Below are 27,349 nucleotides of genomic sequence, written 5' to 3' on the forward strand. Positions count from 1 at the left end.
CTAAAATGTTTTACTGTCATCATGGCAAAGATAAAAGAAATCAGTTATTAGAAGTTATTAATTAAAACTAGTATATGTAGAAATAAACTTCTTTCCATTAAACAGAAATTGGGGAAAATATATATACAAGAGGGCTCATAATTCTGATATCAACGATATCAACTGCACACTGTCAGAAAAAAGGGTACAGTGAGGGTAAAAATGTGTTCCTAGAGGGAACAAAATATATAATTGTAACTTTCAAGGTCCCAAATTAGTTCTTGGGGTACAATTTTGTAAAGGTACAAACATTCAGATTTAGGTTTGAAAGGTACATTTTTGTACCTTTTATAGCACAATTGGGTGCAAAATTGTATCCTAAAGGCCCAATTCGGCACCTTTAAAGGTACAACTATATATATTTTGTTTCCTATCGGAACAAATCTGTACCCTCAGCTCATGAGATCAAAACACTATATACATGTAGCACTAATTTAAATGTATTAATACTAAACATTAATACTAAAAGACACATTTTAAAAATATAAAGTTAATGAATTGATTGATTTAAATATTTTAATTACTTAATTTTTTTCATGTTTTCAAATTATTTTTTTTCTCAAAAAATTATATTGATCTCTGCTGAACTAAATGTCTTAGAGCCTAAATGAGATTTGGAATAAGGACCATGGAGAGTGGCAACATCATCATTTAGGGGTTTTGTCTCTTTAAGAAAATGTGGCTTGCTGAGGTGTTAGTTCGTTACTGAGGTGGTTGAGTATGCTGGCTGTTTACACAGAACTCCACATGCAGTCACCAGAGGATCAAAATGCCTGGGTCAGGACCCTGAAAATGCTATATAATACAATAAGGTACATTTTTGAACCTTCAGTGTCTACAATTTTGTTTCTTGGGGGTACAAAATTGTCCCTTAAATAATGTAGAAGGTACAATTTTGTACCTCTAAATAGAGGTACAAAATTGTACCCTTTAGGTATGGAACCAGATTAGTCTCAAAAGAAATTCACGCAAAAGACACGATGTACACATGCGTAGCCAAATTCACATGCATAAAACCAAATTCACGTGCGTAAAATATTTATTTATATTCACAAACAAATTTCACGTGCACAAAATAAAAATACATTTTCATAAAATACGTTTCACAAATGCAAAACACCATTTGCAAATGTATAATAGTGTACAAAAAGTTTTGAATGTTTAAAACTTGCGAGTTCATCCTGAATAAGAATGTGCAAATCCTCTTTCACATACTCCCCCTGGATACGTGTGTGTGTATTTTTGAGACTTTCCTGCCAGAGTCAGGACAACTCGTACCTTTCAGCCAATCAGATGAGAGCTGTATTCAATAAAACCAACTCTGCGCTTCTTTTGCGCAGACTGTTCCTCTTCAGCATGGCGAATGGAGAAAGCAGCAGTCGCACTTTTTTAAGTATTTATTTATTTGACCATATCCTCACTCTTTTTATCCATTATTTTGCCGCAGCTCTGCTCTTCTTATTTATTGTCCCGCAGCCCCATGGTATGGCAGCGAGCGTAAGGGATGTGGCATTTTTGGTCTCTATGAATAGGTTACTGAGTGACTGATGTTATTGGTTTGCACAGTCACAGTTGTCATTGTATTATACTCTTACCAACTATTATAACCACAGTCCACACATGGTAAAGACAGAATAAAAATAAAAAAAATAAAAAAAAAGACTCATTACAGTACAGTAATGCCAGAGCCAGATTGTGTCCTTTTACTGAACAATCTGGTAGGCTATTATTAAATCTTAAAATAAATAAATAAATAATGAGCTTTGATAATTTACTATCCCATAAAACTATAATTAGACTGACAATCCGTTTCTGTAATTATAAATGTGAAATCTGGCTTTCTTAATATAAATTATTATATTAATAATTTATTAAGTTTTTTCCAAAAAAAAACAAAAACAAAAAAAAAACAAGAATAATAAAGTCTCAGGATACGTTGACCTTTTACTGAAGTGCAGCCAGCTGTGATGACCTTTATTGGAAAGTGTATTAGCATGCTGTAATTGAACTCAACCGCTAGTTTTGTCGAAAAGGCAACGTTTTCTTAAGTTTCAGGTCACATTGTACCTTGCATGTAGCGGGAGCTCTCTCATAAAGACATCAGGGCAAGTGGCGGTGGAGGTAATAACAATGTTCATGGAGCCATAAATCTGTTCCATCTAATGATGTGATTCACCTGCAGTAGCAGTTTGATATGTCATGGTCCCCGCTCTGTCATTTCAAGGGGACACAGTTGGAACAAACCTCTTTCCCGGCTATAAGAGAGTCTGATTTACCGTGGTCTTCTTATTCGCTAGCACTAAGGTAAGAACAGGAGCTTCTGATGCCAAGAAAATAATGGAAAGATATACAGTTGAAGTCAAAATTATTCGCCCTGCTGTGTTTTTTCTTTTTTACATGTTTCACAAATGATGTTTCTTCTGGAGAAAGTCTTATTTGTTTTATTTCGGCTACAATAAAAGCAGTTTTTATCACTTTTATTAAAACCATATTAAGGTCAATATTATTAGCCCCCTTAAAGGGTCATGAAACTCCAAAACACATTTTTTGAGATGTTGACAGTCATACACACTGCTGAAAACACTTTTAGGAAACACATATTTTACAAAAAAGTGTATATTGTTTGTTTTTTCGTTATTTTAAGCAGATCTGTTTTTCCGATTTAAAGATTTGAAGCTACGTCATGGCGATTAGATCCTTGTGTAAATTCCAGACTGGATGTCTGTACCAACGGGTACAACGTGAAGTCTTTAAGTTTTCATTATTCATTTTTGACAAAGACTTAGTTTGAACCAATCAAAGAGCTCTATTGTGAATTAAATGCAACTTCATTAATATGTAAAGAGATGTTTGCACGCCAAGCAAAATTTCGATGCCAACGCTAACAAACTTTCTTTGCAATAAAACGTACAATAGTGAGAAACAAACAGCCCTCGTCTCATTTTGGAGGACAAATCCTTGGTCTTGTTGCCTGCGTACTGTAACTGGCCTCTGCATGCTGTGACTTTGCACCATTATAAATGCCTGTAATCACTGGTGCTTGCCAAACATACTGAAAGGCACCTTGGCTTCTTGCTGTTTGAAAGGACTCCAGATGTCCCTCATAAGTTTAATGAAACAAAGTTTTCACCGTTTCATCGACTTAACTACGGCAGACATATACAGTTGAAGACTGTACAGTTGAATTATAAGCCCCCCTGAATATTTTTTCCCCAATTTCTGTTTATCTGAAAGAACACGTTTTTGAACATGATAGTTTTAATAACTCATTTATAATAAGTGATTTCTTTTATCTTAGCCAAGATAGCAGTATAGATATTTTCAGGATACTAGTATTAAGCTTAAAGTGACTTTTAAATAGCCTCTATTATGCATTAAAAAATTCATATTTTGGTTTTGATGGTCTCCAACAACAGGCTGATCTGCATGAAAGGTCAAAAAACACGTTCAGTGTCTTATAATATGCATTTATTTTTACCTAATTATCCCAATGACTCCCATATGATTCATTCAGCCATTCATTTGTTCCCAAACCCCTCTTTAGCACAATGCTAATCTGCACTGATTGGTCTGACGACCCAGTCTGTTGTGATTTGTCGACTGCGTTCAGTGCGAGACAGAGAGAAACACCCACCACAGCTTATCAACAATTTTGAAGTAGTCAGAGTGCAGAGTCTATGTGTGAGCCCAATGCAGGAGTACATTAAAGCAATGCAGTTTAACACCAGCACATTGCTCTACTCTTAACCGTAAGTATGTGTGTAGGAAGAGCTGACGGTGACTATAGCAATGACAAACAGCAGTGGGTCGCGAGCTAAACACATTTAAATCTTTAAACAAAGAGGCATGTGTCGCGTTTTCAACATGGCTTTGGACACGATATGAGAATATAAAGGGTTAACCAGATACACTACAAGCTGAATGGAGCGGTTACAAGTAACAAAACACAATTAAATACTGAGAAAAAGCTAGATAAAACAAAGAGGCCATTTTAATCATCCTTAAGCAACGAGCCTCCTTAAGCACTTGAGAAACGGAGGAAGAAACTTATCCATGAACTGTGTACTGTAAAGTTCCTGTGGACAAAGTCCACTACATTAATAGTCTTTTCTGAACTTTCCTTTAACAAACGGCCAACAAATCCCCTGTTGTATGTGTGTAGATTGCTGAAGCACTGGTCAGAGAAATGACAGGAACACAGCACAAGGCTGGGGCTATAATGCCTAGGGTTTGTTTGCAAAAATAAACTTCAACCAGGACTCTTCAAGGCCTTATCTTTGGGTCGGAAAAATGACACTAACTTTCCCTCCCACTTCTTAGCACAGCGTCTCCATGACTTAATTCAACCGGGATCTGCTACAGTGTTTATCTTCCTCCTTTTCTTTCTACAGTGTTTGTGGGCGGGGCCGTACCTTTCAATTTTCCCAGGTCTGCTCGCGCAGCAAATGGGCGGGGCTTGAGTTCCGTGTCAAAGTTGCGCCGACACAGCTAAAGATTCATTACTGCAACTATTCATTTGAAGCACCATGAGTCGACTCTTTTATAGATGAATCAATAGTTTTAAACACGGCACACTTTCAGATTTAAGCCTTAGCTGGATATTTCACTTCACTTAGAGCTGTGTTACACACTGCATGGAAGGTCATTTTCAAAAACCCATAATAGGGGCTCTTTAAAGGCTTAACTAGGTTAATTAGGCAAGTTAAGGTACCAAACTGCTGTCTTTTATTCAAAGTATTGGAATATTGGGATAAGTGAAAGATTAAAGCCTTCCAGACTTAACACAGTACTGGGAAACAAATATATAGCTGTAATATAAAAAAGTAAAAGATGCTTACAGTAGCTGTCCTATAGTTTATTTTTTGCATTTTGGTAAAATTACCAATATTTTGCAGATTCGGCAAGGCATATGTAAAGGTTGACTTCAACTGTGTGTTTAAAATTAGCCATTTCAATACCTGAATAATTCAGTGACATTATTGAACTAAACACACTACCTGACAAAAGTCCTGTCGCAACAACAAACAAGGAACAACATCAACTTGATCAATTGATATCAGAAGTGGCTTATATGAAAGGCCTCTAGATTATGCTTATTTTACTAAAATAAATTATGATGATGCCTTGATTTTTAATTATTTAATAGGATAGTAAAATCTGACTTTGCTTGGACAAAAGTCTTGTTAAATAACAGAAATAATGTCCAATATAGAATATAAAGTCATGCTGCAGTGGAAACAGAATGAAAATTGTGTATTCATGACTCCCATGAGCTTGGAGGACTGCATCCATACATCTCCGCAATGACTCAAATCACTGATTAATAAAGTCATCTGGAATAGCAAAGAAAGCGTTCTTGCAGGACTCCCAGAGTTCAACAGGATTCTTTGGATTCATCTTCAATGCCTCCTCCTTCATCTCACCTCAGACATGCTCAATAATGTTCACGTCTGGTGACTGGGCTCTTCCTGCTGGAGAATTGTCCCTCTCCTGTGGTTTGTAATGTAATGAGCAGCACAAATGTCTTGATACCTCAGGCTGTTGATGTTGCCATCCACTCTGCAGATCTCTCGTCTGGCCTTATACTGAATGTAACCCCAAACCATGACTTTTCCTTCACCTAACTTGACTGATTTCTGTGAGAATCTTGGATTCATGTGGGTTCCAGTAGGTCTTCTGCAGTATTTGTGATGATTGGGATGCAGATCAACAGATGATTCATCAGAAAAATCCACCTTCTGCCACTTTTACAAATGATCAACTCGAAGTCCAGTTATTATTTGTTGCTCTTACAACTGGAAGACTTTGTCAGGTAGTTTATACTGTAAAAAAAATCCTGATTTCCACACAATTGATTTGTGTATGAACAACATGAAGGAATTAAATTATTAAATTAATTAAACCATCAACTTAGTTTTAATACATTTAAAGAGATTGAACATATAACAATTAAGTTGTCCCCCCAAAAAAATGTGAGAATCGTGTCGTTTCAGCTCATTTTACTAAATAAGTAATTTAAACAAACAGCAAACGTCAATTTCTGAGTGTAGGACGATGATTGAGTTACATGATAAATTAAAAAGCCAGATGTACTTACAACCCAAAAAGCTTCAATATCAAAAACACAAAATATGCTAACACAAGGTATAAATCAATTAAACACACTGTCATTAGCACACAGTTAAGGTTAATCCTTATTTTATTGTGTTATTATTCTTCAGTCTAGCATAAAAGCTGCTACAACGTGAGGATGCATCATAAACTATTCTGTGTGTGTGTGTTTAATGCCAACACCACTGTTACAGTGACCCTAAAAGAGAGAACAAAATAAGGTTCTGTTTTAGTCATGTCACCGCAGCAAGCTTAAGGATTTTCTAAATCAGTGGCTAGCATGACCCACATGCAGCAGCGAGGCCCGAGGGAAACAGACCTTTTGCACTCGACACAGACAGAAGCTCTGAAGATGAAGACGTAGATCTCTGGACGCTCTTCCCCGAGAGCCTATTAGTCACATCAGTGTGTTACAGGCGTTAATGACCGTCCTTGAAAATCAACGTGGCCACACAGACGCCCGAGAGGCTGGCCCTGCATGTTGTCATTGCTTAAAATGCCCTAAATAAACAACTATACAATCATTTGTATTAAAGCCATTTAGAAACAAACTACTTTTCTTGATAGTTGAAGAAACACTCCAGTTTTGTAAAGAAATACACTGTAAAAATATCAGTTAATTATTATGTCATTTATTATATTATATCTGTTAATTAGTTTCTATATTTCGTGAATTGCATTATGGGATGTTGATGTCTGCTCTGTTGAATTTTGCTGTCAAAAATTCAACTCTCCAGTCTAACAATGTGACTTTTATTGACATTTTAGGAGTTTGAAGTAATATAATGAGTAAGAAATAATATATAGAGAAATAAGTCTGGGAAAGAACAGAAAATGTCCCTTTTTAACAGCTTTTCAAGGTTAAAAGTTGTTGAAAGAAAAATCCTTTCAGCCAATCTTTGGGTCTGCCGGGAGCACTGTTAGCTTAGCTTAGCATAGATCGTTGAATCAGATGAGACTATTAGCATCTCACTCAAAAGTTTCATTTTATTAGCACTTAGCACTGTCACCTCAAAGCAAGAAGGTAGCTGGGTCGAGTTCCAGCTAGGTTAGCTGGCATTTCTGTGTGGAGTGTGTATGTTTTCTCTGTGTTGGCATGGTTTTTCTCCGGGTGCTCCGGTTTCTGCCACAAGTCCGAACACATGAGCTACTATAATAATATAATGTGTAAGAAATAATATATAAAGAAATGAGTCTGTAAAATATAAGAAAATGTCACTTTTCAAGTCCCATAATGCAATTCATTCATTCATTTTCTTTTCGGCTTAGTCCCTTTATTAATCCTGGGTCGCCACAGCGGAATGAACCGCCAACTTATCCAGCACATTTTTATGCAGCAGATGCCCTTCCAACCACAACCCATCACTGGAAAACATCCATTCACATTTATTCACACACATACACTACGGACAATTTAGCCTACCCAATTCACCTGTGCTCACGCGAACGCAGGGAGAACATGCAAACTCCACACAGAAATGCCAACTGACCCAGTCGAGGCTCAAACCAGCGACCTTCTTGCTGTGAGGTGTTTCATAACAATTTGCATTTGTGTAATGGATTGTTAATTGTGTTATTATTATCATTATTATTGTTATTATTATTATTGATATTATGTATTATATACAAATTTATATTTGTTTTAATAAAGACAAGTTTAGATTTGTCCACCTGTTGTGTTTTGGACCATATGGGGCATACGAACAAGACGTGTGTTTGGATATAACTCAGTTTTTTTACCACACTTTGTTATTATTGTTAATTTATTTGTTTGCTGGAAATTAAAACTGAACTGAGAAATAGTTCTGAAACAAATCTTTGCGCTTAACAAACAAAATTAAATATGTGGGCTAATGGATGTCTTCAGTGGAGTGAGTTTCCACCATTTCCTTACTTCATCAAAGTAAAGGAGTAAAGTTAAGAGTAGAAGTAAAGAGAAAGTAAAGAGGCTGAATGGTGGAGGTTTGTTCTTCATCCTCGTGCTGCAGATGCTCTGTTTAAATGTTTTCTTGCTAGTAAAGTCTGCAGTTTTTCTACTTATAATGTCCGCCATGTAAATAGCAAATGCGCCATGACTCTTAAAGGGAATGAGAGATGAGACTCTGATTGGTTTAATGCAGGTTTTGCTCAAAACACACCCAGAACTCATTAAGAGAATAAGCACAACCGTGTTAGACCATGTGCCACCTAAAAAATAAATACTTAAAATACTTTTAAAAAGTATTTTAAATACTTAAAATACCACTTAAAAAAAATACTTAATACTTAAAATACCACTTAAAAAATACTTAATACTTAAAATACCACTTAAAAATACTTAAAATAGCAAAAACAATTTCAGACACACCCTTAATGCTTGTGCGCCATGCGCTTTGGACTTTGTATCTAGATTGTTAAAATAGAGCCCTATGTCTGATACTCTATTTGATACAACTTTTTTGTTTTTTGGAGGGGTTTTAAATTTTAGATTTTAACTTAATTGTTTTATTTTCAATCCACCTAAATTTGTAAAAACTAATAAGTTAACTTGATTTCTTCAAGTTGTCCCAACACAAATCGATTGTGTGAAACCCACTGTTTTATACACAGCGCAAAGCAAACCAAATGGCAAATCTCTATGGCATTCATTATTCTGCCACATACTTCATTTCCTATTTTGCTGCGTTTAAAAACAACAAACAATTCTCATTTTTGCATTTACTTTCAAGTGAACACAAAGCAAACACAAAAGCCAGAATTTAAGGGCAAAAAACATCTCTGAAGTTCACCTCCAGCTGCTTGCCGCCGTTTCCCAGGCCTCCCGCGCTCTGCTTTCTGATGCTCACAAGCCGCGGCGCTAAATCCAGACCTGGCCACAGCTGATAAGGACTTTCCACGCTGCTCAAAGTCCATAGGCTTAGCATGTAATGGGAAGGAGCTCGCTCTAAACTCCAGTTTGAGGACAGGACAGGCGGGTCTTCGACGAGCGGTTTGCATGAATTGCAGAATTGTGCAATCACAAGCTGTACACATGAATGTTTGATTGAGCTCTCGATTACAGTTGAAGTCCGAATTATTAGCCCTCCTGTACATTGTATTCCCTAATTTCTGTTTAACTGAGAGATTTCCTTTTATTTCTAAACATAGTAGTTTTAATAACTCATTTCAATTTCTATTATCTTTAAAGATTTCTTTTATCTTTGCCATGATGACAGTACATAATATTTTACCAGATATTTTTCAAAACACTAGTGTTCAACTTAACGTGACGTTTAAAAGGGTGGTCCACTACCATATCATATTTTAAACTGTAGTTGATGTGTAATGTAGCTGTGTGAACATAAACACCATCTCTGAATGTAAGGCGCTCAAAGTTCAGGGCAAAGGGAGGACTTGGCTTTTACAGAGTTAGCTTAGCAAAGCCTACAGCATAGGTTTGGGGAATACAAAAAAATACATCCGGGCTAGTGAGATCACAAACGCTTGAGGTTACACTGACGCCAGAGAAGCTGTAATGTTGTAGCAGAGGAAGCTGAAATGGCGTCCAAACGATGCTTTTCCACAGAGCTTCTTCTGTTTCTGTATTTGGGCTTCCAAAGGACACGACACAAAGAGAGAAGTGCTTACAATTTAATTATGTTCCAGAGAATTATATATATATATATATATATATATATATATATATATATATATATATATATATATATATATATATATATATATATAAATATATAAAATATATATATATATATAGTTGAAGTGAGAATTATTAGCCCCCCTGACTTATTAGTGCCCCTGTTTATTTTTTTTCATAATAGTTTTAGAAACCTATTTCTAATAACTGATTTATTTCATCTTTGTCATGATGACAGTAAATAATATTTTAGTTGATATTCTTCAAGACGCTTCTGTACAGCTTAAAGTGGCATTTAAAGGCTTCACTAGGTTAATAAAGTGAACTAGGCAGGTTATGGTAATTAGGCAAGTTATTGTATAATGGTGGTTTGTTCTGTAGATTATCGAAAAAAAAATTGCTTAAAGGGGCTAATAACTTTGTCCCAAAATGGTTTTTAAAAATATATAAAACTGCTTTTAATCAGCCGAAATAAAACAAATAAGAAAAAATATTATCAGACATACTGTGAACATTTCTTTGCTCTGTTAAACATAATTTGGGAAATATTAAAAAAAGAAAAAAAATCAAAAGGGGGCTAATAATTCTGACTTCAACTGTATATAGCTCTAGCATTTGACAAGGGAGACCTTCCAGGATCTCTCCCAGTTCAGTGCTGGGTTCAGCTAAAACATTTCAAGCTAAAACTCTCTCAGCTAAAAAAACAAAAAAAAAAAAGAAGGAGCAGCTCCAACCATAACAGACGAAGCTGTGGATTGTGAACCACAACCTGTAAGTATTTTTATTTGTCAAAATTGATTAACTATGCACAGTTTATGGCATTAACGGTATGTTGTAGCGAGGATGTAAACAAGGACAATGCTGTTTGGCACCGCTAAAAATTTAGCTTCAAATTCATATTTATCAGTCAAACCGCTGTAAACACACGCAATCTTCATGAGCGCTTCAGTGTCTTTCTACACTCAAAAAAATGAATTATGGCTTTAGTTGGTCCAAAGAATGTACCTATGTTTAAATTAAACAATTCGCTTATGTTTGTGCATTAAACATAAAAGTGTTGTGTTGGAAAAAATTAGAAAAAGTAAGTTTTCACATTTAAACAGCTTGCTTATGTAACATGAATGCAAGGGAGTTGTGTTGCTTCTGCAGTACTGCATTTTGGTCAATAGGTGGAGTAATATCTGCACATGCGCAGTTTCAAAAAAACACAGGAAGTAAGAAGATTCAAACCACAACGATCACTCTCAGCTCGGCGCCATATTATGGGAATCAAAAGATGAAGATTACAGTACAAATTGAGAACGTGCACAAAGCTTTCCCCAATGTGGACACACAGGTGAGATTTTTTTTTACTTTTTATGTATTTATACTGAGGCTGTGACAACATGAATCATAAATCTACTCTCTTGTAATACTATGTTGTGTTTGTGTATAGTATTGCTTTGAAATTGCCATGTTCCCTGTGTCTTTTCCACTCTATAGACAGATAAATGTATAGTTTGTTTTGCATTCCTGTGAAATTTTATACTTGGTATATATTAACTCCCCCAAACTAAAATTACAAACGGTAGTAAGGAATAGTCATGTTAGAATAGTCTAAGCTTTTCACTCATCATAGCACACGTGCTGCTGATAATGTGACAATAAAAGTGATTTGATTTTTTTTTTATTTGATAGTCTTTATTTTAAATGAGTGTCAAGCAGTTTGTCGAGTTTGAATGCCAGTTTTGATAACTTACATAATATTAATTAAAATGTGGTGTTGGCACATTGTTATTTATTATCTAACTGTATTCAAGCCTGTTAACTTAAAAAAAAAATCTTGACAAGCATATGTGACACTTAAATAGGATGACATCTAGCATGATGAAATATGTAATGTAAGCTTATTTGTTTGGTCATCTAACACATTTAAATTTTTAAGTTTAGTAGTTTGCTATTTATATTATTATATTTTATTATTTTAAATCTTTGCTCACTCACATCTATTTTCTCCCTCACAGGTTTACAGCTCAACCTCTAAAGTCCCAGATCTGGCTGAGGAGACTGTGGATCATCCTGGTACTATGCCTTTAGATGCCTATACACACATTAAAATGATGTACAGTAAAAATTACTAGTAATTTTAACTACTAATTACTTAGTAAATTACTAATTGTCATTTCATGTCATTTAGAACATCACCAGTGGAAAAAAAGGTGTGAATGCATCCTCAAAGCCCCTAAGTGAGGGAGTACATGGTAAGCTATTTTATTTTATTTTTTTAAACATTTTTTATTTTCCTCTTAAACCAATTCCTCCTTTCTCCTTTGATCTGTTGGTAAATGTTTTATTTTTTTACCTGACTTTTTTAGGATGCGGGGCATGATGAAGCGCAAACCTTGATGTGCAACACCACCTTATGAATCTACAGTAGTTACATTAACATTTAGCAGACTCTTTTGTCTAAAGTGACTTACAATTGAGGAGACATTCAGCAAATCAACAAGAAGAGGCGATACACCCAAGATGTGCTAATTATACAAAAAAATTTAAGAATTAAGAATGCTTTTACATGTGGTTTGTCAAGCCCACACACCTGTGTGAAGCAGACTTCATGCACAATGTTTTGTTTTTTGTTTTTTAGATATAGGGAGTGGTTGTAAGAAAGTGTCTGGTGCAAATGTGCATAAATGGTGCAAGTGTCAGAGAGATGAATGTGTGTAGCTATTGCATGTTCTGTGATGGTTGGTCTAATTTATGGTGTAGTGCTGATTGTGTTACTTTGCTTTAAAATGTTAATCTTTCTTTGAACAACTGAAGTGTTATCTGCTTTTTCAGTGTAAAGAAGGTACAGTATAGTTTACAAAAGACGACTTAATTTTTCTAAGTATATTTTTGATGAATCATTTGAAGGCAGAATATTAGTTTTGAATGTTTTTGTAATACATGAAAAGTATTATTTTGAAATGTGTATTTTATGATGTTTTTGTAAGCATATTTTTAAAATCATTTATTGTTTTCAATTTACTTCATACTTGTATAACTATTATTTTAATAGTATAAATATTTTAACTTATTGTAATAAGTGAAGATACAGATAAAGACAGAATTTGGATTTTGATAATCATTTTATTGCTGGAAAATGTGTAAAACTGTAAAAATGCTATTGAATAAACTCAATGAAACGGAAACTGTTTTTTTTATTTGGTTAAACATAACAATATCAATTTTAGAATAATTGAATTTAAATAACTACATTGATTAAAGCTAAATTATAAATGTTATGTTGATTGAACTAAACAACATTATATTACCTTTATGTAACTAACTTAAGTTCACTAAAATTAATATTCTTTCTTAAAGGTAACTTAACTCGGTTACGTGGAACCAGTGGACAAAAAAAAGTTAATTAACGCTAACATATCATTTTTTTGAGTGTATGCGGCTTCTTTCCCTGCTTTCTACATCTCAAATGAACTCGCAAAAGATATCTGAACGTTTCATATAACTTACGCTTTTAACCTCTATGTGAAAGACACTTGTCAGATTAAATTTTTGAGAGCAGGCATGAAGTTTAGTTGTGTGCTCTTCAGTTTTCTTTCTGATTCTGGGAACAGCTGCTCTGACTGGACTGTTTACACAGCGCAAAATGCTTGTACATAACATCAGAGTACATTACGTTAGCTGACCAGTCAGAGCCTCTTGAGGGCAGGCCTATCAGAGGAACCAGGAAATATGATTGTGGTTTTTATGTTAGCTGAGTAGCTGTATATAATCAAAGTCAGATATTTGAAAAAAATAACATAATTTTCTACAAGTGAAGACTTAAAAATACACTGTGGCCCACCCCTTAAGGCTTAACTGGGTTAATTGGGGTAATTAGGCAACTCATTGTATAACAATGACAATTTTATCCTGAGGGGGTATGCAGTTTGCTAGGCTACCATCATTGTTTTCTCAGAGGATGACAAGCTGACAAAACATTGCTGCGACTCTGATACAAGTTTTTTAATGGAAAAAATAAAAAAGCACTGCAGTGTTTGGGTGTTCTGTGTTTGTCTGAGATAATTAGTCTACCGTAATGTGTGTATTCTATATAAAGTATAAAGCTGATCGGTAAGCTTTTGTCACGTGACTTGCGGTGGTTCGTAGCATTCTTATAACTTAAGATGTTTTTAACTGGGTGCTGCGTGTACGTTTCACCCAATATGCGTGGCTCCATTGGAAATAACGAACTTGTGTGCAATCTGCTGCTGATGTAGACAATCTAAAAAGTATATTGCTTAAATGGGGGCTATTAATATTGGTCTTAAATGCTAAAAAAAATAATAAAATAACTTTTATTTTAGCCGAAATAAAACAAAGAAGAAAAAATATTATAGGAAAAACTGTGAAAAAATTCTCACTGTTAAACATCATTTGGGAAATCTAAAAAAAAAAATCCATAATTTTGGCTTCAACTGTACATGGATTTCATTTAGCAGGAAAAAACAGGGTGATGCGATGGAGTGGAGGAGGCATTATAAATGACTAAACGCTACCCAGTGAGGAGAAATGCTTTGTATGATGCATCCTGGTATCCAGTGTTTTTATGTTGAGGGAGTTTTTTCATGTCATCGCAGTGGAAAGGGTTTAAGTAATTTCGATATGACTGCTGTCCGTGAGGCGGTGAATGGACACTGTGAAATAAATGAGGCTGCATTCTTAAGCTGTCACCCCTCGCACAGTTCATTTATTTTATCAGGCGCATCTTTGCAGGGGTTCATGGGTAAGCCAAAAGCTGTTCTTAACAACACCTGTCACTCCTGTGAGCCTTGACGTCAGCGCCCATAAGGCACGAGAAACCTTTGTGACTTTAAGCACTTTCGGTGATGGACTGAGAAAACACTGAAAGTCTTTCTTCAGTATGACGTTGCGCTTCAGCTTTTGTGTATTATAAACTGCAATTGACCATCAGCCACTGGGTGGACAGATATACAGTGGGTACGGAAAGTATCCAGACCTCTTTACATTTTTCACTCTTTGTTATATGAATGTGTGTGAGGGAAAGACGTGTAAACGTAACATTCTGTAGTGCATTTAATAATCTTCCTATATTCGTTCGTTCCTTCCAACCTTCCTTCTTTTGTTTGTTCTGTTCTTCCTTTATTCATTAGTTTTTTCTTACTTTCCTTCCTTCATTTATTTGTTCCTTTCTTGGTTCCTAGCTTCATTCGTTTGATCATTCATTTGTTCATATTTTTGTTCCTTCCTTCATTAGTCCATTGTTTGTTCATTCATGGGCTCATTCGTTTGTTCATTCGGTCCTTCCTCTGTTGGTTCTGTTCTTCCTTTATTCATTTTTTTGTTCCTTCAATTGTTTCTTCCTTCGTTCCTCCCTTTATTCGTTCGATGACTTATTCATATTTTTGTTCCTTCCTTCATTAGGTCCTTTGTTTGTTCAGTCATTGTTTCATTCGTTCATTCATTTGTTCCTCCCTTCCTTCCATTGTTTATTTGTTCTGTTCTTCTTTTATTCACAAGTTAATTCGTTCCTTCCTTTATTAATTTGTTCCTTCCTTCATCTTCTCTTCATTTGTTAAGAGTATTTATTTGTTCATATTTTTGTTCCTTCCTTCCTTCATTAGGTCTTTTGTTTGTTCATTCATTCATTCATTTGTTCCTTCATTCATTTGTTCTTCCCTTCATTCGTTCGATCATTTATTTGTCAATATATATTTTTTTTGTTCAATCATTTATTGGTTTGTTTGTTCATGCGTTCGTTCCTTCCTTTGATTATTCTGCTCTTCCTTTATTCATTTGTTTGTTCCCTTCTTTGATCCTTCTCTCATTCTTTTGATCATTTATTTGTTCATATTTTTTTCCTTCCTTCATCAGTTCCTTTGTTTGTTCATCCATTCATTGGTTTGTTCGTTTGTTCCTTCCTTCCTTTGTACCTTCCTTCCTTCCATAGTTTGTTCAGTCCTTCCTTGAATGCTTCATTCATTTGGTCCTTCCTTCATTCCTCCCTTCATTCATTAATTTATTCATTCATTCATTTGTTCATTCTTTAATTCATATTTTGTTCCTTTCTTCATTGGGTCCTTTGTTCATTCATTTGTTTCTTCCTATCTATTTGTTTGTTCAGTCCTTCCTTGAATCCCTTCTTCATTAATTTTCTTCATTACTTTAGTCCTTCCTTTGTTCTGTCCTTCCTTCATTTGGCCCTTATTTCCTTTTTCATTCATTCCATTTAGTGATTGTTTAAGGCTATTTGGTGATTTCAGTCATCATACAGTTAACATCGTCATTTTCTCATCAGTGACATGCAGTTAAAGATTTTGGAATCTTCTTGGACATTTTTGATGCTTTCAAAAGGTTTGCTGCAATTATAAATCGCCCATGTCTTGAGGTAGTTCAGTATGATGCGATTTAAGTGCGATTTAATTAACATGACTGATTTTTCAACTTTAGCCAATTACCATAGATAAGAAAGAAATAAAGTAGTGACTGCAGGTTGAAGGAAAGTATGAGAGTAAAAGTACAGATACAGCAGTAAAAATGTACTCAAGGGAAAGTAAAAGTACACATTTTTAAAACTAAGTAAATTACGATTCCTGAGAAAAACTACTCAATTACAGTAATCTGAGTATTTGTAATTTATTACTTTACACCACTGCATGTAACGTCATCATCAACCATCAAAGTTCAGTTCCAAAACTCAAGACCACAAGAACAGAGGACACGTGCAAGTTCCCGGATGTGTTCTTGATATCGAGGAGGCATCAACACAAAACACAAAACTCGCTCGAGAAGTCCCATAAGTCTTTGCGGCTGAATAAAGGAGGTAGGAAGCGCAGCATTTTATATAGATTTATTAATACAGTTCAGAGAGATAACTTGATTAGTCTCAGGAGTTACCCTAAATGAAACGGTGAAGGATAAAATTACCATGAAAATCTTTATAAAGGCATAAACACATTAAGGGTGTTTATTTGCTGAAATTCGTATTAAAATTAGTTTGATCTGTTTTGTGCAAAGTATATATATAAGGTCTTTATGCATAATATTTATTGTGTAAAGGGAAAAAATACAATAAATCATTGTATGGATGCTGTTTAAATAATGTTTAAATAATTTTCCATTAAAAACACGTAAAGGTCATGTGACCTTCAGGAAGAACGCACCATCTCATTTCTCTCAGGGTGCTTTCTCTGGTCTCATGGTCTCTCGAGTTTGTTCTTCTGAGGTAACTTGGCACTCCACAAGAGCGTGAATCCATTCTCTGCGTTCTTGGAAGTGAGAAACAGCCAATGACCCTAAGCACACAGCTAAAATAATGAAGGAGTGGCTTTACCACAACTCTGTGAATGTTCTTGAATGGCCCAGCCAGATCCCTGACTTAAACCAGATAGAGCATCTCTGGAGAAACTCAAAATGGCTGTTGACCAAAGTTTACCATCCAACCTGTTTTTGACTTGTTTTTTTGAAGCATAACATCAAAGTAGAAGGAGAGTACTTAAACATTGAAAATCAAACAAACAAGCAACTGTAATGCTAGGATTAGTTGCTAATTGTCAGTTATCATGTAGCTAAATGCTATGCTAATGGATTATGCACTGCATTCAGCCAAAAAAAAAGTGGTTTTGGCTGGGCGGGCTGAGATAGATTAATGGTTTGCCATTTATCTCTCCATGCTTGTGGAGAAAAATGTCATCTCATCCTTTGTTTGGGTCAACTCTGAATGCTCTGAAATGGAGATTCTCCGGAGTCAGCAGAATCTGTCTGGAGTAGCAGATCATTAAGAGGAATGCAATTAAGGCTACGACATTTTCCCAGCACATTTTAATCTTAGTCGACTCATTGATTTATGTAATGTTCACTATATTTGAGAAAGACTTGCTAGTTGTTGTGTAATAAACAGGTTGGAATTGAGGATATTCATTGATTCATTTTCTTTTCAGCTTAGTCACTTTATTAATCAGGAGTCGCCACAGCGGAATGAACCGCCAACTAATCAAGCATGTTTTACGCAGCGGATGCCCTTCCAGCTACAACCCAACACTGGAAAACACCCACACACTCTTGCATTCAAACATATACACTATGGGCAATTTAGCTTATTCTCTGGGGAAAACTGGAGCACCCGGAGGAAACCCACGCCAACAAAATGGGGAGAACATGCAAATTCCACACAGAAATGCCAACTGACCCAGCCAGGGCTCGAACCAGTGACCTTCTTGCTGTGAGGTGATCATGCTACCCACTGAGCCACTGTAATAATACTACTAATAATAATAATAATAATAACAATAATAATGAAAGAAAAATAAAAAAGAATAGAAAAAAACACACTCACACACACACACACAAACAAATGCATTGTTATTTCTGCTAATGTCTACACTTCTGCTGACAGGTGCATTATTTATGGGAGAACATCTCTGCAGATTTCATAATGAAATCAGTCTGAATCATATAGGAACTTGGCTATCCAGAGGAGCCTGCTGTAAACAACAAATCTGAAGCAGCAAACGTTGCATCAGTTTGGAAAATGCACAAAATGTCAAGGTGTAATAGACACACACACATACACACCCCTCCATCTCAATGTGCGTTAGCCAAAGCTCTCGCTGTTTAGATTTCTATTGAGTTTACACCAGTTCATACTCTCTTCTTTCACTTTAGCACAGCTGAATCTTTGTTGTGGTAATGCGCACTAGCAAAGAAAGAGAAACGCTCTCGCAATATGTTCAAAGATAATTCCACCAACCCAACTTAGACCTTTTAGAGCGCCGGTTCATTGAGCCTCTCGGGTTTTCAGCCATGTTTCTTACTTAATGCTGGCCACCCATCAGAGCACCCCATCTAACCAGATTTAACCATCAGTGAGAAATCAATAAATGTTGAACACTTAAGTCGAATTGAAAAAAAAGAAGCTGCATTACTTTCCCATGCTTAATGTCCATTCCTCGACCCTTGGAACCGGCCTTATGCAAAGAGTATTTCAGGACTGTAGCCAAACATTAATGTTTCGTTTGCCCCTCTGATTCACTACCCACATTTAGGGATGGTAATATACAATGAAAATACACTGACATCTCCATCAGAGAAAACCCACTGCAAAAAAAAACAGCGAAGAGAGGAATCAATCTGAAAGAGAATTATTTAACAGCGTCAATCGATAGAGCATTAATCTTTCAAGATTTGAGGTTGATGTTTCAGGGACTGAATGTAAGTAAATTCTCTGCCTCTCGAGCATTTCTCTGGCTCATTAGAAGCAGGTTTTAGATCTACGGTGAGACTGGATGCAACCTTGTATCTTCTCGAAAGCAATGCGCTGTATAGAAATACAAAAAGAGAGGGATGGTGAGAGATCTGTGAAAAGTAATTCAGGCTATTATTTACAGGATTCCATGTTACTGCAAAACGCTTCTCTCTCTTTCAAGGAACAACATTATTATCCATTTATCATCTATTAGATCATCAAGGAATGTAAGGAAGTTTTTATCAAGCTTAAAAATAAATCAATCAACACACTGCACACTGTATTTTAAAATTTCTCAATAATTACACTTTTTAGAAAAGAAACTTTTACAAACAGCCAAAAAAAATCAATCAACCATTCATCAATCTATCTATCTAGCCAACTAACCAACCAACCAACCAATCATCCATCCATCCAACACCCCACCTAACCAACCAACACCCCACCAACCAATCATGCATCCAAACAACCAACCAACCAACAAACCAGTCAACCAACCAACCAACCAACCAACCAACCAACCATGCATCCAACCATCCATCCAACCAACCAACCAACCAAGCAACCAACCAAACAAACAAGTAAACCAACCAACCAACCAACCAAACAAACAACCAACCAGCCAACCAAACAAACAAGTAAACCAACCAACCAACCAACCAACCAACCAACCAGCCAACCAAACAAACAAGTAAACCAACCAACCAACCATGCATCCAACCATCCATCCAACCAACCAACCAACCAAACAAACAAACAAGCAAACAAACAAACAAACAAACAAACAAACAAACAAGTAAACCAACCAACTAACCAACCAACCAGCCAACCAACCAACCAACCAACCAACCAGCCAACCAAACAAGTAAACCAACCATGCATCCATCCATCCATCCATCCATCCATCCATCCATTCATCCATTCAACCAACCAAACAAACAAGTAAACCAACCAACCAACCAACCAACCAACCAACCAACCAACCAACCAACCAACCAACCAACCAACCAACCAACCAACCAGCCAACCAAACAAACAAGTAAACCAACCAACCAACCATGCATCCAACCATCCATCCATTCAACCAACCAACCAACCAACCAACCAACCAACCAACTAACTAACTAACTAACCAACCAACCAACCAACCAAACAACCAACCATGCATCCAACCATCCATCCAACCAACCAACTAACCAACCAGCCAACCAAACAAACAAGTAAACCAACCAACCAACTATGCATCCAACCATCCATCCATTCAACCAACCAACCAACCAACCAACCAACCAACCAACCAACCAACCAACTAACCAACCAACCAAACAACCAACCATGCATCCAACCATCCATCCAACCAACCAACTAACCAACCAACCAACCAACCAACCATCCATCCATGCATCCAACCAACCATCCATCCATCGCGCTTGGATTTCAGTCAGGTGAATCATGGTTCCACAAGACATAAAAGTAATCAATTCGTCAATAGTCATCAATAATCAATATAATCAATAGTCACAATAGTAATCAATAGTCACAGTGCACTTTATTTCTATTTTGGCTTTTCAAAACACTATTGGTTGGGTTTAGTAAATTGTTTAGCTAGCTTATCTGTACAGAAAGCTCCACCTTCTCGTGAAGGTGTACAAGAAGCATGTGTATCTGAAACGTACAACAAAACGTACCCTAAGTAACGTATTTCAGATTTCAGATTTGCAAAAATGTAGACAGCGGTCTCTAGTGAATGTGTCATCTGAAACAAGCAAGTAAATGTACTTGGACAACATGTTTTATGCTTAATGTAGGCTGAGGTTTGTATTTCCAGTGAGTTGGGTTAGTAATAATGATTGTTTGGGTCAGAATAGGGTTATATGATAAAAAAAAAAATAGTGATGTCAAACAATAAATCGCAATCAAATTGCATCCGAAATAAAAGTTAATATTTCATAAATATATTTGTGCATACTGTGGCACGTTATCCTGCTGAAAGTAGCCATAAGATGGGTACACTGAAGAAGAAATGGGTACACTGTGGTCATAAGATGATGGACATGGTCAGCAACCATTTTCAGGTAGGCTGTAGTGTTGACATGATGCTAAATTGGTACTAATGGACCCATTGTGTGTCAAGAAAATATCCTCCACACCAATACACCACCATTAGTATCCTGAACCATTGATAAAAAGCAGGATGGATCCATGGTTTCTTGTTGTTGACGCCAAATTCTAACCCTACCATCTGAATGTCGCAGCAGAAATCGAAACTTCCAGATTTTGATGCTCGGTTTGAACTCTTGACCACGTCAACATGTCTTAATGCATTAAGGTGCTGCCATGTGATTGGCTGATTAGAAAATGTTTGCATTAGCAAGCAGTTGGACAGGTGTACCTAATAAAGTGGCCGATGAGTCTATATATATTCCGAAAACATAGCCCTATATACATTTCTGAAAATCGCAAATTATGTAGCCAGAGGTACGTATGGCTGCATTATGTATAAAAAGAACAGGCGGTATGATGCCATTCACTTTCGCACTAACAAGCTGACCGCTTAATTCCATGTGAACAGCTTTTCCACTGTTACCAGTTTGTCCAGTGGGGGGGGGGTTGGGGGGGGGATAGGGGGGGGGGGGGTTGGGTGGATTCGCAAAAACATAGCTCCTGGGTCGTATTTGGCACTCTCCAGAAACGTATACAGGGATACATATCAATAATGAGCCTGGGTTGATTGTGTTACTCTGAGAACGTTGATCAGACCAAAGCTTCTGCATTGTCCTCTGCACTATAGTTTGCATACCTATAGAGTTTCCGCATTGCTCGCTCCCTCCCATCAGTGTCAAAACTATCAGAGCTCTGAATAACCAATTTCATTTATCTGCACCATTTGATGTTGACACACCAGTTATGAGGGTTTTGGGCCATTAGATAAAGACTGAATGGCTTCAAAAGATGTTCTTCAGAAACGGCTGACTCATCGAAAAGTGTTTCCACATTCATTCTCAGCTTAAATATCTTCTGCTCGGGGGTTCTATAGACCTCTTGACACTATAGAGGCAGAGTCACACACAGACACACACACACACACACGTTCCTATATCCCGGGAGGGGGGGGACTTTCATGGACATGATGATATTTCTACTACAAGCCGTATATTCTATCCTTCTACCCCTTACAGGAAACAACCTGCAAAATATTTCATTCTGTCTGATTTAGAAGCATGTCTGCCAAAACTGAGGTCCCCACAGTGACATGAGTCTGTGTGCGTTCAGCTTTAAGTCCCCATTAGGATGTTAAAACAAGTACACACACAGAGTGAGATAGAGACAAACAAACAAATACACATGCACACACACTCGTCAATTAGACAGACACACAGATAAAAAAACACACAAATACACAGAATTGCACACAAACATACGTCAATTACAGCTATAAACAGACACAGATGCAAACACGTACACACACAAACATCCATACACAAATCATTTGCAGCTACACAGTTGTGTTCCTGATCTCCTACACACACACACATGCACGCACGTACTAAAAAAGGGAATTAAACACACAAACACACACACACACTTTCTTTTAGCTGATGTTTTGTGAGCGTTTTCCTCAGCACTGTAGAGCAGGAGTGCAGACAGAGCTCAGTCAGTCTCAGTGATGATGATCAGACTCCTGCTGTACTGTATCTCCATACAGTATCAAGTTGGTGGAGGATGAGCTCATGGAACTGCTCTCTCTTGCACAGCCTCATGTCTCTTACACTCATCCACCATATCATAGAAGCCATTGAACACTTGTGGGCAGTATTTCCATTCACTATTTCTTTAAGACGAACAAAGCCTTGATATGTTAACCCTGTAAAGCTTGTACTGTTTATATATATATATATATATATATATATATATATATATATATATATATATATATATATATATATATATATGTATATATATATATATACACATACAGTTATACAGTTAAAGTCAGAACTATTAGCCCTCCTGAATTATTAGACCTCTTGTTTATTTTTCCCTAATTTCTGTGTAACGGAGAGAAGATTTTTTTAAACACATTTCTAAATCATAATAGTTTTAACTCATCTCTAATAACTGATTTATTTTATCTTTGCCATGATGACAGTAAATAATATTTTACTAGATATTTTTCCAGCCACGTCTATATGGCTTAAAGTGACATTTAAAGGCTTAACTGGGGTAATTAGATTAACTAGGCAGGTTAGGGGAATTAGGCAAGTTGTTGTATAACGATGATTATACAGAAATATCTTAAATGGGGCTAATAATGACTTTAAAATAGTTTTTAAAAAAATTAAAAACTGCTTTTATTCTAGCCGAAATAAAACAAACAAGACTTTTTCCAGAAGAAAAATGTTTATCAGACATACTGTGAAAATTTCCTTGCTCTGTTAAACATCATTTGGAAAATATTTTAATAAGAAGTTAATAATAACAGACATACTTGCATATACACTCACCGGATACGTTATTAGGTACACTTTACTAGTACGGGGTTAACCCCTTTTGCCTTCTTAATCCTTCGTGGCAGAGATTCAACAAGGTACTGCAAATATTCCTCAGAGATATGTCCAGATCGACATGATAGCATCACGCAGTTGCTGCAGATTTGTCGGCTGCACATCCATGATGTGAGTCTCCCGTTCCACCACATCCCAGAAGTGCTCTATTGGATTGAGATCTGGTGACTGTGGAGGCCATTTGAGTACAGTGAACTCATTGTCATGTTCAAGAAACCAGTCTGAGATGATCATATTATGTATAAGTAATTACATGAGCCCATATAAGTGATCATATTATGTATAAGTGATCATATTAGCTAATTTAAGTGATCATATTAGCCAATATAAGTTATCATATTATGTATAAGTGATCATATTAGCCTATATAAGTGATCATATTATGTATAAGTGATCATATTAGCCTATATAAGTGATCATATTATGTATAAGTGATCATATTAGCCCATATAAGTGATCATATTATGTATAAGTGATCATATTAGCCTATATAAGTGATCATATTATGCATAAGTGATCATATTAGACTATATAAGTGATCATATTATGCATAAGTGGTCATATTAGCCTATATAAGTGATCATATTATGTATAAGTGATCATATTAGCCAATTTAAGGGATCATATTAGCCTATATAAGTGATCATATTATGTATAAGTGGTCATATTAGCCTATGTAAGTGATCATATTATGTATAAGTGATCATATTAACCTATATAGGTGATCATATTATGTGCAAGTGATCATATTAGCCTATATAGGTGATCATATTATGCACAAGTGATCATATTGGCCTATATAAGTGATCATATTATGTACAAGTGATCATATTAACCTATATAGGTGATCATATTATGCACAAGTGATCACATTAGCCCATATAAGTGATCATATTATGTATAAGTGATCATATTAGCCTATATAGGTGATCATATTATGTATAAGTGATCATATTAGCCTATATAAGTGATCATGTTATGTATAAGTGATCATATTAGCCAATATAAGTGATCATATTATGTATAAGTGATCATATTAGCCAATATAAGTGATCATATTATAGGCGTATTATAGAGCATACAAACAACTTTAGATCTAGGAAAATGTGAAAAGTTAAAAAGCTTTTTAAATACACTGAATAATATAATCAAAGAGGCGACTCTGAAATTGTGTTTGAGTTTTAGCTCTCAGAAGCTACATTCAAACAGCTCTACAAAGCGATCACACTCCTTTGTAAAACAGAGCACATACTCAAACTCCCCGAAGTCATTTAGATTAACCATTGATATTCACCTATACAAAGTGATGCGTATCTCAAAAGTGTCCACATGTTACTCAGGCACCGCTAATCTTTCTATGTGCTTTTAATCCATTTCAAATGAAACAGGAGTGTGGAAGGTTCTCTTTTTTTTTTGTCAATCCTTACTCTAATCCTCACCTGATCTGTATCCAGCACATATGTGGGAGATCTGCACTGCCTCGTGGAGACATAGAGGTGTGTTTACATTCCCGGCGCACACAAATCTGTGCTTCCCAAAATACCGCAATGACTAATAACGATCTGTTGCTGATGGTGCGATCACATCTGAACTATTAATATTCTGTCTTGACAGTCTGGCTTCTTGGAGAAAAACATACTTTTCTATCCCTTAAAATCATGAGAAAAAATATATACCTTTTCAAAAGCGACAGTAATTGAGATGGATGAAATACAAGCTTTGAGCTAATCGGTTAGCTTTTACTTTAGCTATCCGGTTAGTCAAAAACTGAATCAATTTAGTCAGACAAACTTGCTGCAGTCATTGTTAGCATGTTTCACACATTGTTAACATTGTTTTACATATTAACAGAGTGAATGTTTACATGTAACACACGGCTGACATGTTTAGCAAGTTGATAGCCTGTTTAATATGTGACTAGCCTATTTTAACACTGCTTTAGCAAGTTTAGCTTGCTATCAAAATGTCTTAACACTTGGTTGACATGTAATATGATTTGCTAGCATAGCAAAGATACAGAAACAGTACCACACTCTAGATGAAATACAACCAATAAAGCTGGAATTTGCCATTAACTATCCAGTTTTGAACTCTTACTTATTAGCTAGTATCCAGTTTGTCATAAATCAATTTAGCCAGACAAATGTGCAGCAGTCACTTTTAGCATGTTTTGCACATAGTTAACATTGTTTTGAATTTTAACAGCGTGTTAACATGTAACAAATGGCTGCATGTTTAGTTGTAGTAGTTGAAAGCATGTTTAATATGTGACTAGCATCTTTTTAAGGCAGATTTAGCATGTTTAGCTTGCTATCAAATTGTGTGTGTATATATATATAGAAGATCTTCTCTGAACGCACAACATGTCTAACCCTGAGGCAGATGGGCTACAGCAGCAGAAGACCACACCGGGTGCCACTCATGTCAGCTAAGAACAAGAAACTAAGGCTACAATTCACACAGGCTCACCAAAACTGGACAATAGAAGATTGAGGAAACGTTGCCTGTTCTGATGAGTCTCCATTTCTGCTGACACTTTTGGATGGTCGGGTCAAAATTTCGCATCAAGAACATAAAAGCATGGATCCATCCTGCCTTATATCAATGGTTCAGGTTGCTGGTGGTGGTGTAATGGTGTGGGGAAGATTTTCTTGGCACACTTTGGGCCCATTAGTACCAATTGAGCATCATGTCAACACCACAGCCTACCTGAGTATTGCTGCTGACCATGTCCATTCTTTTATGACCACATTGAACCCATCTTCTGATGGCTACGTCCAGCAGGATAACATGACATGTCATAAAGCGTGAATCATCTCAGACTGGTTTCTTGAACATGACAATGAGTTCACTGTACTCAAATGGCCTACACAGTCACCAGATCTCAATCTAATAGAGTATCTTTGGAATGTGGAGGAATGGGAGATTCGCATCATAGATGTGCAGCCGACAAATCTGCAGCAGCTGTGTGATGCTATCAGGTCAATATGGACCAACGTCTCTGAGGATTATTTCCACGAAGGATTAAGGCAGTTCTGAAGAGGCCAAACCCACTACCTAATAAAGTTGTACCTAATAAAGTGGCCGGTGAGTATACATTGAACACAAATATAAAAACTGGTCTGAAATTGTATTTTCTTGTAGATAAATAAATGCATTTCAGTAATCTCTATTTACCACCTGATTCCCATGAGCAGTAATCCAGTATTAACAAGCAAATAACTCTTCACTTCAATCTAAAACAAAACTAATTTTCATAAAAAGTGATATATGTGTGTATAAAACACAATGAGCCATAAATATGCAGAGCCTTTACTGTCTGGTAAACTGGAATATAATTAGTTTGCAGCAGAGATGGATTTTGTGAAGATCCACACACTACAGTAACACAACTATTTAGTCAATTTGCCCCATAATCTTCAATGTGAGTACTTTAAATGTTAATACAACCTTTGATTATAGAAGAGAGGTTTGCAGCTTGCAGTGAACATCACTGGAGAGCGAGAGAGAGAGATAAAAAAAAAAAGAAAACATGTTTGGCTTGTGTCCCCATCCTAAACTTGTCAAGATAAACTAATTACTGTTATTAAGTCCTCCACTGCAATTGTGATGATGACTGTGAACATGACAACGGGTGCACTGAATGGATTCTGCTCGCTCTCTCTCTCTCTCTCTCTCTCTCTCAATTCAATACAATTCAATTCAATAATTGCTTTATTGGCATGACAAATGTCACAAATGTATTGCCAAAGCGGTTATAAAGTTTACATAAAAAGTAACATAAATAAATAT

At 36.1% G+C, this 27,349-nt stretch overlaps 1 long non-coding RNA gene across 1 annotated transcript; it reads left to right on the forward strand.

Annotated features, from left to right (window-relative positions):
• Positions 1-10,970: 10,970 nt before the first annotated feature.
• Positions 10,971-12,936, forward strand: LOC137487868 (uncharacterized). Its single transcript, XR_011006634.2, has 4 exons — positions 10,971-11,099; positions 11,767-11,824; positions 11,940-12,003; positions 12,118-12,936. It is a non-coding gene; the product is annotated as an uncharacterized lncRNA (long non-coding RNA).
• The last annotated feature ends 14,413 nt before the right edge of the window (positions 12,937-27,349 follow it).

This window comes from Danio rerio, chromosome 16, assembly GCF_049306965.1.
Source record: "Danio rerio strain Tuebingen ecotype United States chromosome 16, GRCz12tu, whole genome shotgun sequence".
Classification (NCBI taxonomy): Eukaryota; Metazoa; Chordata; class Actinopteri; order Cypriniformes; family Danionidae; genus Danio; species Danio rerio.